At 37.1% G+C, this 14,420-nt stretch overlaps 1 pseudogene; it reads left to right on the forward strand.

The window, feature by feature from the left end:
• Nucleotides 1-12,798: 12,798 nt before the first annotated feature.
• Nucleotides 12,799-14,154, forward strand: LOC118000939 (annotated as a pseudogene).
• The last annotated feature ends 266 nt before the right edge of the window (nucleotides 14,155-14,420 follow it).

A 14,420-nucleotide genomic window follows, 5' to 3' on the forward strand; every position in this document is an offset into this window, starting at 1 on the left:
CTTATAATATATTTTAGAATATATAGCTTTTTATAAGCCTTTGAGTTCAAATACCCATCTTTTCCTTCCACTCAAATTAAAGGTGCATTTAAAAAGGCTCAGCATTTCTTATACTGACTATGTTCATTTGTTGTAGTCCCAATGCACAGTTGCATCGTTCCACAGATTATCCACGATGCTAAAAATTCTTCCCACACTTGCATTTGACACAGGAATTGAAATAGAAAACTGAACCCATTTAAACAAATTTAGAGCTGCAGTTTCAGTGCTAAAAACAAGTTTTGATTTTTTTAGTGTTGTTTCCTCAAGAGAAATGATCATCTCATGTCCAAAGCACAGACTTTCTCATAAAGAGAATTTGGAGTGGGCTCTTATTTTCATGATGAAAACATTCAGATGTGAATTACTTCATCAAAAGGAGGAGATGGCTCATGATCAGGCAAACACAAAGCACCCAGAGCAGTACATGGTAGATTTTCAAAAAGAAATTACTTCTTTCTATATGTGAGAGCTCTTGTATTCATATTTAATTCTTCACAGGTAAACTTACTGACTACACACACTGATAGTTACTTTGCAATGTGTATAAAGCTCCTGTTGAAAAACTTAATATTGATTTTTTTTCCCCTCCGGGAATTTTGGAGCTAAACTAAAGAAAAATTTTGACTGATGGAAGATTTTGTTTAATAAAATTCCCAAATACTCTTTAGCTTAAAAGAAGGTTGCAAATGTCAGAGCTAAACAAGGATCCAAGAACTGCATGTTTATAAGAGAAAAGTTCTGTATTCTCGCTACACAGTTTTATATGGCCTCAGGCCATGTATTCAGACTGGGAGGTGTGGTCTCCTGTGCTGCATTATAAAGAGGCACCATTTCATTGAAATAATGCTCAGAGATTCATGGCCAATCAGTTCAATTGTACAAAGTGCTCTTGACTCTGACTAGGAAATCTGAACCTTAGCTCTACGGTACTTTGTAGAGCCATATACTGTCATGTCTGTCATCTTGTACCCTGGATTCTGGATACATATGCTGTCCCCTAGCTTACAAAAAGGACTGACATCTTTCACAATATACAGATAACACATCAAAGTGGGACTTATTAAGGACATCTACTTCTACTGCTGGGACTCCATTAGAAATAACCTCTGCCAGGACTTTTTTGGCCTCAAATATGTCACCCCTATGACTGTTCCTAGTTCTGATGGTCTGAAGTAGATCTGGGGTACTGACTATGGAAATCAGTCTTTTGAAACCCACAACCTCATGAATATCCAGAAGATACTCCATCCACCACCACCCTTTACTCAGTGGACTACCAACTCACCATGGTTTGGCACCAGCTTATGTCTTGATTTGGCAGCACTGCATAAGTCCTTTGCAATTCTTGTGTTCATTCTATTATTCTTTTTTTTATGGGGTAGCTATTTATCCAAAGCTGGAAGACTACTTCTCCTATACTTCCTTCTAATGAAACATCTCTCCATAATTTAGATCAGTTATAATCTTTTTGCTGTCTTCTTGAGAATTGGCCTTTTCAAAATAATCATGGCTGCTTTTGCCATTATAAGAACTGAGTTGCATGGATTATATGCTGAACAATCCAGAGGACACCATTTGCATGGTAATATGAGTGTCACCCCTGGGATTGAGCAGTATGGTTCTCTCACTGAACACTAAGGAGTGCCACATCTAACCAAGACATAAATGGTCAGAGAAGGTATCCCAGAAGTAATGTAAAAGGATCCTCTGACAAGTCACAGTTCCATTTATATGTCAGTCATTTCCCTCTCTGTGGAATTTATCCCATTGTGGTATAATTGGTTATTTTATTTCTTTGCCTCCTCAGCTATACCATGAGCTTCAGGTAGGTAGAGATTACTCACATTCTATTATCAAGTGGATAGCAAAGCATCTGGCACATTTTAAGACTGTGGAAAAAATAGGCTCAAAGACGTTCAGTGGTGTGCCAAATAGAAAGAAAAGCAGGTAAATCTGGGGGTGGGTGAGACTCAAATTGTCGGTGTCATACAATTCTTGCCCTGGCAAAAGTCATGTGCTTATGTAAGTATCTATAGGTCTGTATCTTAGAATTGCTAAAGATGAAAAATGCCATCAAACCTCAGAGTTTTAAGTCCAGCCACCCCCTCCACAATTCACTCACCACATTATCCATAGCTCTTTAAGATGCTTAGCACCTTGAGACTGCCATTCTATCTTTTAGTAGAACAATACACAATGAAAATCATGATGCACACTAGTAACACCATGGCTAGCATTAGTGCTTAGATCTGCTGTATGGGCATATGGCAAAGGATCAGGCACATTAATTTGATTTTCACATAGAAATGCACCTGGGACTGAAGAGACATTTGCTGGGGAAATCTAAAAGATTTCCTAAGAAGTATGCTCTAAGAAGTATGAATATACCCTAAGAAAGGTGAAGGAGGAGGCAATAATATGCTTATATTAGTAAAGCCCAACTTAGACAAAGCAAAAATTTATACTCAAGCTGTATTATTAAATCCTCAGGACCAATTTCACCTACAACTTTAAGAATAATAAAAGAACAATACAAAATGAAAATAGCTGCATAATAGTCAGCTTCAGAAATTAACCCAAACTTTGACCATTCAAATCTTTTTCTCCTGGGTCCATGTTTTCTTTTGTTTTGTTTTGTTTAATTGTGGGAATCAGACAACCAGCCCTGAATTATCAGATCACCAATATTTTGTCTATTTTCAATAGACATCCACCAGATGTCTGTGCAGGGACCATGCTTATTAATTTGTTCATTCTATTATTCATTCATGCAAATTTATAGTTTAACTTTCATATTCCAAGCATTATAGCAGATATTTAAATCTACTGATATGCAAAATGGGCATAGTTCCCACCCACATAAAACTTATGGCCTAGTAACCCAGTTCAAAATACAGATATTGAACAATTAACTATACAGTTACAAATTTCAAGTGCTACAAAGAAAAATAATGTAGTGTCATGGATAACTGCATGACTAGATTTCTGTATTTGACAAAAATGTCAATTAAAAAAAGGTGAAGTAAAGACATGTTTACTAAAATAAATATAGGAAAAAATTAATCACCAAAAGACTGTAAGTTATTGAAAACTCTAGAAAATAATCTTCAGGTCCAAAGAAAGTGATCTCTAATTGAAGTGAGCCTCAAAGAAAATGGTAGATGAGTGGGCAATATAAATATGAAAACTGAGTCTATAAATCAAAAGTAATAACGTCTGTTGTAGTAAACACATGAACAGAAAACTGACTTTAAAATTTCAGATAACAAAAAAAAAAAGTCATAGAACCATAACTTATCAGTTGGAATGTGTGGTATTAATGGGGGTAAAAGTTCTAGTATCCTAATATTTTCAAAGAAGAGAGTAAAATAATTCAATAATTACAAACTTTAGTAAGTTAAATATGAATTTCTAATATTACCAAAGGAGTGGAAACAGCGTGTCTAAATTTTTTTTTTTTAAAGATTTTATTTATTTATTTGACAGAGAAAGACACAGTGAGAGAGGGAACACAAGCAGGGGGAGTGGGAGAGGGAGAAGGAGACTCCCTGCCGAGCAGGGAGCCCGATGTGGGACTCGATCCAGGGACTCCAGGATCATGACCTGAGCCGAAGGCAGTCGCTTAACCAACTGAGCCACCCAGGCGCCCCAGAGTGTCTAAATTTTATACTAATAATGGATGAAAACATTATTTAAAATATTCAATAATCTGAAATAACAAAGAAAAGAGATAAAAACAGAGACCACAAAAAAAGGTAAAAAATAATATGATAGATATAAATCTAAATATATTAGTAATTAGGCTGAGTACAAATGGACTAAATGCTCTATTTTAATAAAAAAGATAAACTGGGAACAAAAAGTCTATACTGTTTATAAGGAATATATCTAAAATACATGGCTATAGAAAATGTTGAAAGCCATTGGATGGAAAAAGACATGCCATTAAATCCTAATAAAAAGAAAAGTTGATATAACTATATTAATAACCAACAAAAGTAGACTTCAGGCAAATACAATTAGTAGAATTAAAAAGAATTACTTCAAAATGATTAAAGATTCAATGAGCAGAATGTATAGCAATTTTAAAATTATATGCATATATTAGCAAAGTCAAATTATTCAAAGCAAAATTTGACAGAAATACAATGAAAACTTGATAGATCTTCAAAGTCAGAAAGTTCAACACTCCTTTTTTAGGAATTGATAGAAAAGCATTTAAAAATATGAGGATATAAAAAAATTGAAAAACATAATTAACAAAGTTGACTTATCAACTGCAGAATGTACATTAATTTCAATCATGCACAGATCATTTATAAATGTTATTTATAAAATATTAACACGTACCAGGCCATAAAACATGTCTAAACACAAATCCTTCCAGATAATTAAAGAGACTGTTTCCCAACACATTTCACAAGACCAGCATTATCCAGATAACAAAACTTGACCAACATGTTGCAAGACGAGAAAACTACAGAACAATATATCCTTCATAAACATACATGTAAATATTTTCAACAAAATTTTAGCAATAATATCTAACAGTATGTAAAAAAGAAAATATATTATGACCAATTTGGAATAATATCAAGAATGCAAAAGTGGTTTAACATTTAAAGATCTATGTAATTCACCTTATTCACTAACAGACTACACACACACACACACACACAATAACAGCCACAATGAAACACATAGATTAATAGATATAGGGAAAGCATTTGACAAAACCCACATTCATTACTAATAGAAGTTTCCCAGAAAACAAGGAATTGAAGAGATGTCCCTAATCTGATAAATGTCATCTATGAAAAGCTTTCAGCTAACATCGTTCCTAATGGTGAAAAGAAGATGAATGTTGGCTTTTAAGATCATGATCAAAGTAAGGATATTCTCTCCCACCACTTCTATTTAACTGTGTACTGGAGATTCCAGTCAGCCCAGTAAGGTAAGAAAAAAATTAAATGACAACATTATTGGAAAAGAAGTAGTAAAATAATCTTCATTTACCAAAACCAGAATGGTTTTTGTAAAATATCTCCTGGAATCTAAAACAAATAAGCTAATAAATCTTAATATGTGAAGTTAGCAAGGTTGTAGGATATAAGATGAATATACAAAATCAATTGGATTTCTCTGTACTAGCAATCAGTAATTGAAATACTGAAGATACCATTTACACTAGCATTAAAAATATTACTTAGAGGTGAATCTGAGAAAAGATATACAAGGCCATTACACTGAAAAATAGATAATGCTAAGAGAAATTAAGCATTAAAAAGATGGAGATGCCATGTTCATAGGTTAGATGACTCAATGTTGTTAACCTGTCATTTCTCTCTAAATTGATTTGTAGATTCAGTGTAATATCAATCAAAATCCCAGGAATTTTTGGTAGGCTTATATTTGAACAGACTGATACTAACATTCATATTGAAATGTAAAGTATCCAGGGGGCCCCTGGGTGGTGCAGTCTGTTAAGCATCTGACTCTTGTATTCCACTCAGGTCATGGTCTCAGCTTTGTGAGATCAAGCCCCGCCTCAGGTCTGAGCTCAGGAGGAGTCTGAGTTTCTGTATCCCTCTCCCTCTGCCCCTCCCTGTGCTGGTTCTCTCTCTCTCTCTCTCTCAAATAAAGAAATAAATCTTTAAAAAAATATATAAAGTATCCAGAATAGACAAAACAACATTGAAAATAAAAGAATAAATTTGGAGGACTTTATAGTACTTTTTATTAACATAAATTAGCACGGGGCTCCTGAGTGGCTCAGTCGGGTAAGCATCCGACTCTTGATATCAGCTCAGGTCTTGCTCTCAGGGTTGTAAGTTCAAGTTCCACATTGGGCTTCACTCTGGGCATGGAGCCTACTTAAAAAAAAATATATAAATAAATTAGCACATTTTGCAAACTGGTATAACGTTATGAGTAATGCTATAGCTGGGAAAGAAAACTAGTAAACTTGAAAAAACACACATATCCTGTGACTAGTCTTTCCATTTCTAAGAGTATTCCTTATAAATCTGCATGTTTATATGCAAAAAGAAACAAAATGCAAGGATGTTCAAAGCAGCATTTTTCACATTTTCCAAAAACTGAAAAGAGCCCTTTAATAGTAAAATGGATGAATGAATTGCCATATCAATAAACCATAGAATGTTACACAGCAATGAAAATTAATGAACTAGTTCTATGTGCAACAATATGGCTGGAACTTACAATCTTAATAGTGAATGGAGAAGAGCAAGTTATAGAAAATATATGCAGCATAATTACATTTATGTAGTATTCCAAAGAGGCAAAACTCAAGTATTTTGCTTGGGGATGCATACACAAGAACTAAAACTAAAGAAAAGGAATTGCTTATAAACAGTGTCAAGATAATGGTTACCCCAAAGGAGAGGGAATGGTGGGAGGAGCCACATGTGGGAGTTCTGGAATGTTGCTATTATTCTTTCGCCTGACTTATATTTCCATGAGTTTGTCTTATAGCTGTTTTTTAAACTGAAAACACACTTTTTACACACTTTATTAGACTCATACATTTATTCTATTTTATAATATAAGAGTTAAAAAAACAAAAACCACAAGTCTTCGTAAAACCTAGAGAGAGGTGTTTGGGTTCCTTTCCTGGCCTGGGCCAGACCTTGTGATTTTAAAGCCTAAGCACTAGTCTCTTATGAGGTGTCATAGGGCCTATCGGCAAAAGGGTTGTGTTGGGGGATGGCGTACGCATTTTTTTTTTAAATTTTATTATGTTATGTTAGTCACCATACAATACATCATTGGTTTTTGATGTGGTGATCCACGATCCATTGTTTCCGTGTAACACCCAGGGCTCCATGCAGTACATGCCCTCCTTAATACCCATCACCGGGCTAACCCACCCCCCCTCCCCCGCAAAACCCTGTTTGTTTCTCAGAGTCCATAGTCTCTCATGCATTTTTAAGCTTATTCCAGCACTACTCCTGTGTCAAAAGTTGGCTCTCCAAAAATCTCTATTCCTGCTTTTTACACTCACCTATACCTACAGGCTAAAAACTCAGGTCTCTAGACTGTGGCTCACAAGCATTAAGAGAAAATGTAGTGCTACTTGGGGCTGGAGGTAAAGACTCCTAACTGGAGTGTAACCAGTCATGATGGAACACTTTACCTACTCAGTGGAGCCTGCAGATTGGCCCTTCATGCGAACTGACAGCATCTCAGAATGCTGGATTGGTTCAGCAGTGAAGCAGGGAAAACCGTGTCCAAGTGAAAATAATCTGATACACAAAAATTCTCTAAATTGCTATAATGGTAGAGAAATGTTATGGTTGGTGCAAAAGCAAGTCATTACTGGAGGCAAATGACTGAACTAAAGAAATTTGATTTCCCCTGGATTTTAACTTCATGGGTGGCTGCCTGCAAGAAAACTCAATATATCTCTAAGACTTCTGCCTCTTTGCCAATTTGACTGAAATCAGCCTATAAAAGCCAAATGATTTCATTCCACAAGAAAGTAGGAAAATATTGGAAGGGTCTATTTTTAATAGAAATTCAGAATTCCTTGAAGGCTATGGTTTCTTTGTCAAATTAGTTAGTGGAATCATAAATATTTCCGTTTCTTACACATACAAAGGAGAACATTTGATCCCCAGCTGAAAGAGGTCAGTCTGAGATAAAGCCTACAAAGTAAACATCACCAGATCATCATACAGGAGAACTAGGTCTGGTCACTTGAAAAATGCTTGCTTAATGTCCACAATAGCCAAACTATTGAAAGAGCCAAGATGTCCATCAACAGAGGAATGGATAAAGATGTGGTATATACATACAATGGAATATTACTCAGCCATCAGAAAAGATGAATACTTACCATTTACATCGACATGGGTAGAACTGGAGGGTATTATGTCAAGTGAAATAAGTCAATCAGAGAAAGACAATTATATGGTTTCACTTATCATATGTGGAATATAAAACAGTGCAGAGGACCTAAGGGAAGGGAGGGAAAACTGAATGGGAAGAAATCAGAGGAGAAAAACCGTGAGAGACTCTTTTTTTTTTTTTTTTTTTAAGATTTTATTTATTCATTTGACAGAGAGAGACAGAGTGAGAGAGGGAACACAAGCAGGGGGAGGGGAGAGGGAGAAGCAGGCTTCCGTGAGAGACTCTTAACTATGGGAAAGAAACTGAGGGTTGCTGGAGGGAAGATGGGTGGGGGGATGGGGTAACTGAGTGACAGGCATTAAGGAGGGCACGTGATGTGATGAGCACTTATGTTATATGCAACTGATGAATTACTGAACTCTACCTCTGAAACTAAAGATGTTGGCTGATTGTATTTAAAGAAAAAAAAAAAGTGCTAGCTTCTGCAATTAGAAAAATTGATATTAAGGGAAAAACTAAGGGAAGATTCCAGTACTCATTCTGGTTTTAATTTCAGTTCCAGGCTGGCAAAGTCATGGGTTTGTTGGATCTAGGGGAAAGGTTATTGTCTAGAAAGGATCATGGATCATTGGTGTCTCCATTGGTGTGCTCTGGCTTAACAGAGTCAATAGGATATTAGGGGAGATGTAGACATGACTCCCTGAGCTTTCTTCCAATGGGAAAGCAGTCCACAATTACAGATTGGAAGTGAAATGTGGGGAGAACAGCTCAATTAAAGAGTAAACTGCTTGTGGCCATGGACCATGCCTTTCTTTCATTCCTCTGTTTCCTAACCAAACTTACACTTCCTAAGACAGTGTTCCTGTGGGTCATCCACTCAACAATTGTCAATTTGCTGAAAAATAGGCAACTTGCTTATTGTGGGAGAAAGCAAGAGTATGAGTTATAAGTACTTTTTCCTGTAGTCATGACATCAGTCGACTCTATATAGATCTGAGAAGCTAGCACTTCCATTTCAAACCACAAAAAAAGATATCTTGCTTACATTAAGATTTACCTTAATCTAGGAAGGTGATCATGAAAAATTATTACCATGACTGCTTCAGTCCCTTATAAATACTGAATGGTTTTCGCATCTTCCTATAACCACTTGGCCCATGTTTAAGAGAAGCAAGAAGAAAAACAGCCCATGGGGGTAAAATCTATTGTACTTTAGCTACGTCCTGACTCAACTGACTTAAATAAAAAAGCCCTTTACTGACTTATCTAACTGCAACCCCAGAAATAGGATGAGCTTGAGGATGACCATCAACTCGTGGTTCTGGCTCTGTTTCTCTGCAATTTCCCTGGCTGTGTCCCCTTCTAAATAATGCTTACATCTTTGTGCTGCTTCTCTCATGGAGAAAAATGCCTGCAGTGGTTCCTGGCGTCACATCCATAGGCCACAAGAAAAAAAAGAAGAAAGAGGAAGAAAGAAAATACTCTTATCAAAGACCTCTAAGCAAGTATCCCAAGATCCATCCTGACTGGGTTGTTTCATCTCTGGACCAGTGATTGTGGATGGAGGAATGAAGTGGATTAATTAACACAAGCCAAGAAGGCTCAGCCTTGAAGCCGGGCAGAGTCCATTCTCCTCACGATTTGCTAAATGAGTAAGAGTAGAAGGCTGAACCAAAATTTAGAGGTCTAGGAAAGAGAAACATTATTCTGGGCAGGCAACCAAAAAGAGAGAGAGACTAAGAAAGAAAGAAAAATAGCAATAGTTCTCTAGTTTGGCTGCATATTAGAATCATCTGGGGGCATTTGCAAATCCTCATGTCCAGACCAAAACACTGGGCCAAATACGTCAGAATCTCTAGAGGGAAGGGAGAGGGCAGGAGTTCTTGAGCCCCCACGGCTGATTCCACTGTGACTGCAATGAGACCACTGCATTGCATGGGAAGAGTTTATTACAGGAAGACAGAACTAATATCTGTCAGCTTCTCTCCTCACGTGGGGATTTTGAAGAGAGATGAGTTGGTTTTATTCCCCAAGCTCTGGCAGCTTAAAGCCACCTGAGCTGACAGTTGTATTTCCCCTTACAAAGGGGCTTACACATAGTGGAATTATACTTTTCTAGCCTCACAATGAACAACACAAAGGTTACAACAGTGGCTAAATCCCACGTGGGAAGCACAGAGAAGGCCATTGTAAGCACTGCTTTCCCAGAGTGACAGAAAATAGAGGGGGATTACAGATGGGTTTAAAATACTGTTTCCTTCCTGCCACCATTAGCGGTGTTTGTAGAGTGTGCAACCTTGCATCCCTGAGCCCAGTGCAGTCAGCTGGGGCATGGCTTTGTTTTGTTTTGTTCTCTGGTTCTCATCACTGTCCTTTCATCCGTTCACTACTCATTTTCTCACTCTGTTTGCTATTCTGGATCCTATGGCTTCCCTCCTGAGAATTTACCAGAGCAATCAGGCTGAATTACAAGAGAGAAACCAAACCCCCCTTCAGACTTTCCTGCTTTTCTTTCTTCTTCTTTTGGGGAGGAGGGAGTTATAAGAGGAATAAAAATTTTCTTTCTTGTTTGACTTCTAACACTGCTTGGGCTCCGTGTTGGAAAGTCTTACCTTCTCTTTCAATTTGTTTTTAAAGAAAGATTACAACAAACAAAACTTCATGACAGAGGAAACAATTTTCCAGAATGCAAGAGTCACTCAGACTGTAATTTTTCAAAGGCCCAGGCTGGGACACATTGTCATGAAATTATCAGAGCACTAGGAAAAGAGAAGACCCTCAAAACTTCCAGAGAAGTAACATATTAAGTCTCAAGCGAAAGGTAGGGAATCATTGTGGCAATGGACTTCTCAACAGCAACTTTGCTAACAGGAAGATAATGTTCTTCCAAATACTGGAGTAAACGTTCTCAAAATTATTAGTAAGTGTGAGGTGTATTGTAAGCAGGTATGGAAACAAGAACATAGAAAAAGTTAAATGATTAGAAAGCGAGAAGAGCACATTTAGTAGAGCCACCTCAATGGGTAAGGGAACAGGATCCTGGGGCGCCAGGAATTTTCAAAAGAAATTTAAGGGTCTTTGATCTAGTGCTTCACCATCAACCAAAATCAGCTGCTTCCTACTTTTTGCTATATTCCCTCTCCTCTTCTGACTATCCGTCTTCCTTTTCACTCCTTTCTTTATACTTGTTGGCTTTTCAATTTCTTTTTCTTATATGAGTTGCTGGTCTTTTAAACATGCGCTTGTTCAAATTTTTGAGAGATGAAACTTGATTTCTTCTGCTTGTCTTTTCATGCCAAGGCACATGATAGGTCGCTGTGGACTAATCAGGTTCTCACCCCCTAATTGTCAACTGAAGGTGGTGGGAGGATATAAAACATTTAAAACTGTGGCAAATTTGTCTTGTGTGGCAAGGGCTATGAACAAGGCATCTTTACTTTGAGCAGTGGTCCTTCACCTGGGAGCTTATTAGACATGCAGATTTGGAGGGCTTCACCCCAGATCTACTCATTCAGAAACTCTGAGGGTGAGTGTCAGTCATCTGTGTTTTGGCAAGCCGTCTGAATGATTCTGATACACACTAATATTTGAAAACCAGAGCCTTATCAGGGGCTATCACAATATTATTGAATATTTGGTTTACATAATCTCTCTGTATCTAAAGTTTTCCAGTGGTAAGAGGCAACATTACTTCCTTTTCATTTTTTTTCTGAAAATGTAATGGAATTTTATATATTATCTTTTCTTAGGTATGGGTTGTGCATGGATGGAAGGCAGGTGTATATTTAGACGAACGCACATTCTCCAATAAGACAACACTAATACACACAGAACTTCTGGCACATTTTATAAATGCTGTACGTAGCAATAAAAGTTTCCTTGCATGTTTCTAGCCATAAGAAACTTTCCTTTTAGTTTAATTTGACCGACTCTCCCAGTCATAAATCCATACTCTTCCCACTAGAGTGATACAGAATGAATTTAGATTTGACTCTCACTTACTGAGAATCTAGTATATGCCTTGTTATCTCTTTTAGATCTCCCAATTACTCTGTGTATTAGGCATTTTTACACGCTCTCCGTGGGTAAGTCCTTGGGACATTTGTAGACACCCTTATGTATCTCTTTCCAAGCAAAACAACCCTAGCTCTGTCAGTTGTTTCTTTTATGATATGATCTTAAAACCTTTCAAAATTCTGGTTGCTTTCCCTAGATGCTCAGTTCCTCATATTTCAATATTTAAATACTACACATGTAAGCAATGGTCGGACACATGTGGCACATTACTTCCTTTATTCTGGACACAGTATTCCTATTAGAGAAACCTAAAATTATCCTCAATTCCCAGCCATATAATTGTGATTCATATAAGCTGATGTCATCACAGGTCTCCCCTGACATGATATTTTTTTAACTGAAGTGTATTTTACATCTGTTCCTATTAAATATCATTTTAGTAGTTTTAGTCATCATTCCAATCTGTCATGATTTCTTTGAACTTTGATTCTATCTTCCTTTCTTTTTATTAGCTATTCCTCCCATATGTCTATCATCTGCGAAGCTTATAAGCGTGCTTTTTTGTCTTTGTTCAAGTTGTTGATAAAAATGTTGGGTAGAACAGATTCCCATAATAATGCACATAATACTAATATTTTACATTTGCATGGTGCTAAAGCATTCACAAAGCATATTCATATACATGATCTCATTTGATACTGTAATCCTGGATGGTAGGAAGGGCAACCTTATTTGCTTTTCCTCTCATTATGGATAAAGAAATGATGCGAAGAGAACATGAGTCACACGACTAGTGGTAGAGAGTTAGTAGTATAACTTAAATGTTTTAAGGAGGCTTTTGTTTAAGGAGGCAGCAGTAACCCAAACATGAAGGAAAGGCTTGGGGAGTTGGGGACAACTAGCAGCCAAGATGAAAGCGAAGATGCTGTGAACCAGAACACAGACAACTATGTCCATGAAATCAAGCTGGACTTACAAAGAATTCCAAGAAACTATGACCTACTTACATTTTTTTGAGGTCCCACAAGAATATTTAAGAGCTTTAAATGCACCAAACTGGAATGTGTATTTGCAATACCATTCTTTGCTTTCCTGGATGGTCACCTGGATGGAGTCAGTGGCTTGGCAAAGCATCCAAAGAGCATGGCTACTGCCCTTCCTGGGGCATGTGATGGAGAGGTTAGCATTTGGAACTTGACTAGATGAAAATGTATCTGTACAATACAAGCACATGAGGGTTTTGTACAAAGAATATGTACTTACTTTTGTGGGACTTCTTTTCCTACTATTGGTGATGACAAACTGAAGCAGTGGAAAATGGATGGACCAGGCTATGGGGAAGAGGAAAAACCGTTGTATATCATATTAGGAAAGACATCACTGGAAAGAGACTGTTTTTGCCTCATGTGGACAGCAAGTAGACATATGGGATGAGCCAAGAAAAAGTCCTATATGTCCAATGTCCTGGGGATTTGACAGGAAAACTAGTGTTAAATTTAACCCAATTAATACACTTATCTTAGAAAGTTGTGCTTCTGATGGGAATATAGTACTATATGATATGAGGCACACTAGTCCTCTGAAAATGTGCACCTTAGATATGAGAACAAAGACATTTTGTTGGAACCCTATGGAAGCTTTCATTTTTACTGCTGCAAATGAAGATTAGAACTTCTATAGTTTTGATATGCGTGCATTGGACCTTCCCCTAATGGTACATATGGATCATGCATCTGTGGGGCTTGATGTGGATTACTTTCTCACTGGGAAAGAGTTGTGTCTGCTAGTTTTGATAAATCTATTTGAATCTTTCCTGTGGACAAAAGCAGAAGCAGGGAAGTCTATCACACAAAGAGAATGCAACATGTGATCTGTGTAAAATGGACTTCTGACAGCAAATATATTATGTGTGGATCTGATGAAATGAACATTTGTCTATGTAAAGCTAATGCTTCTGAAAAGTTGGGTATGCTTCCATCATGAGAAAAAGCAGCCAAAGATTATAACCAGAAGTTGAAGAAGAAATTTCAACATCATCCTTACATAAAACACATTGCTTATCACTGAGATCTACCAAAATCTGTCTACAGCCAGATTCAGGAACAGTGCATCATGAAAGAAGCTCATCAATGAAAGGAAGTGAATTGTTTCAAACATAGCAAGCCTGGATCTGTGTTGATTGTGTCAGAGAAAAAGAAACACAGAGTGGCAATTGTGAAATAGCACTTGATATTCCTACCAATCCTGATATATAATTATTTGTTTCATTTTTAAAAATTATTTATTTATTTCGGGGGGGAGGAGCAGAGGGAGAAGGATAAGCAGACTCCACATTAAGTAAAAAGCCTGATGAGGGGCTTGATCCCACAACCCTGAAATCAGGACCTGAGCCAAAATCAAGAGTTGGAAGCTTAACCAACTGAGCCACCCAGGGCCCCTACTCGTTACATTTTGATTTACAAATTCTGCAAGTAAAAGTACTGGCTTTT

Source organism: Mirounga leonina, unplaced genomic scaffold (genome assembly GCF_011800145.1).
Source record: "Mirounga leonina isolate KUSES-001 unplaced genomic scaffold, KU_Mleo_1.0 Mir_115, whole genome shotgun sequence".
In the NCBI taxonomy this organism is placed as follows: domain Eukaryota; kingdom Metazoa; phylum Chordata; class Mammalia; order Carnivora; family Phocidae; genus Mirounga; species Mirounga leonina.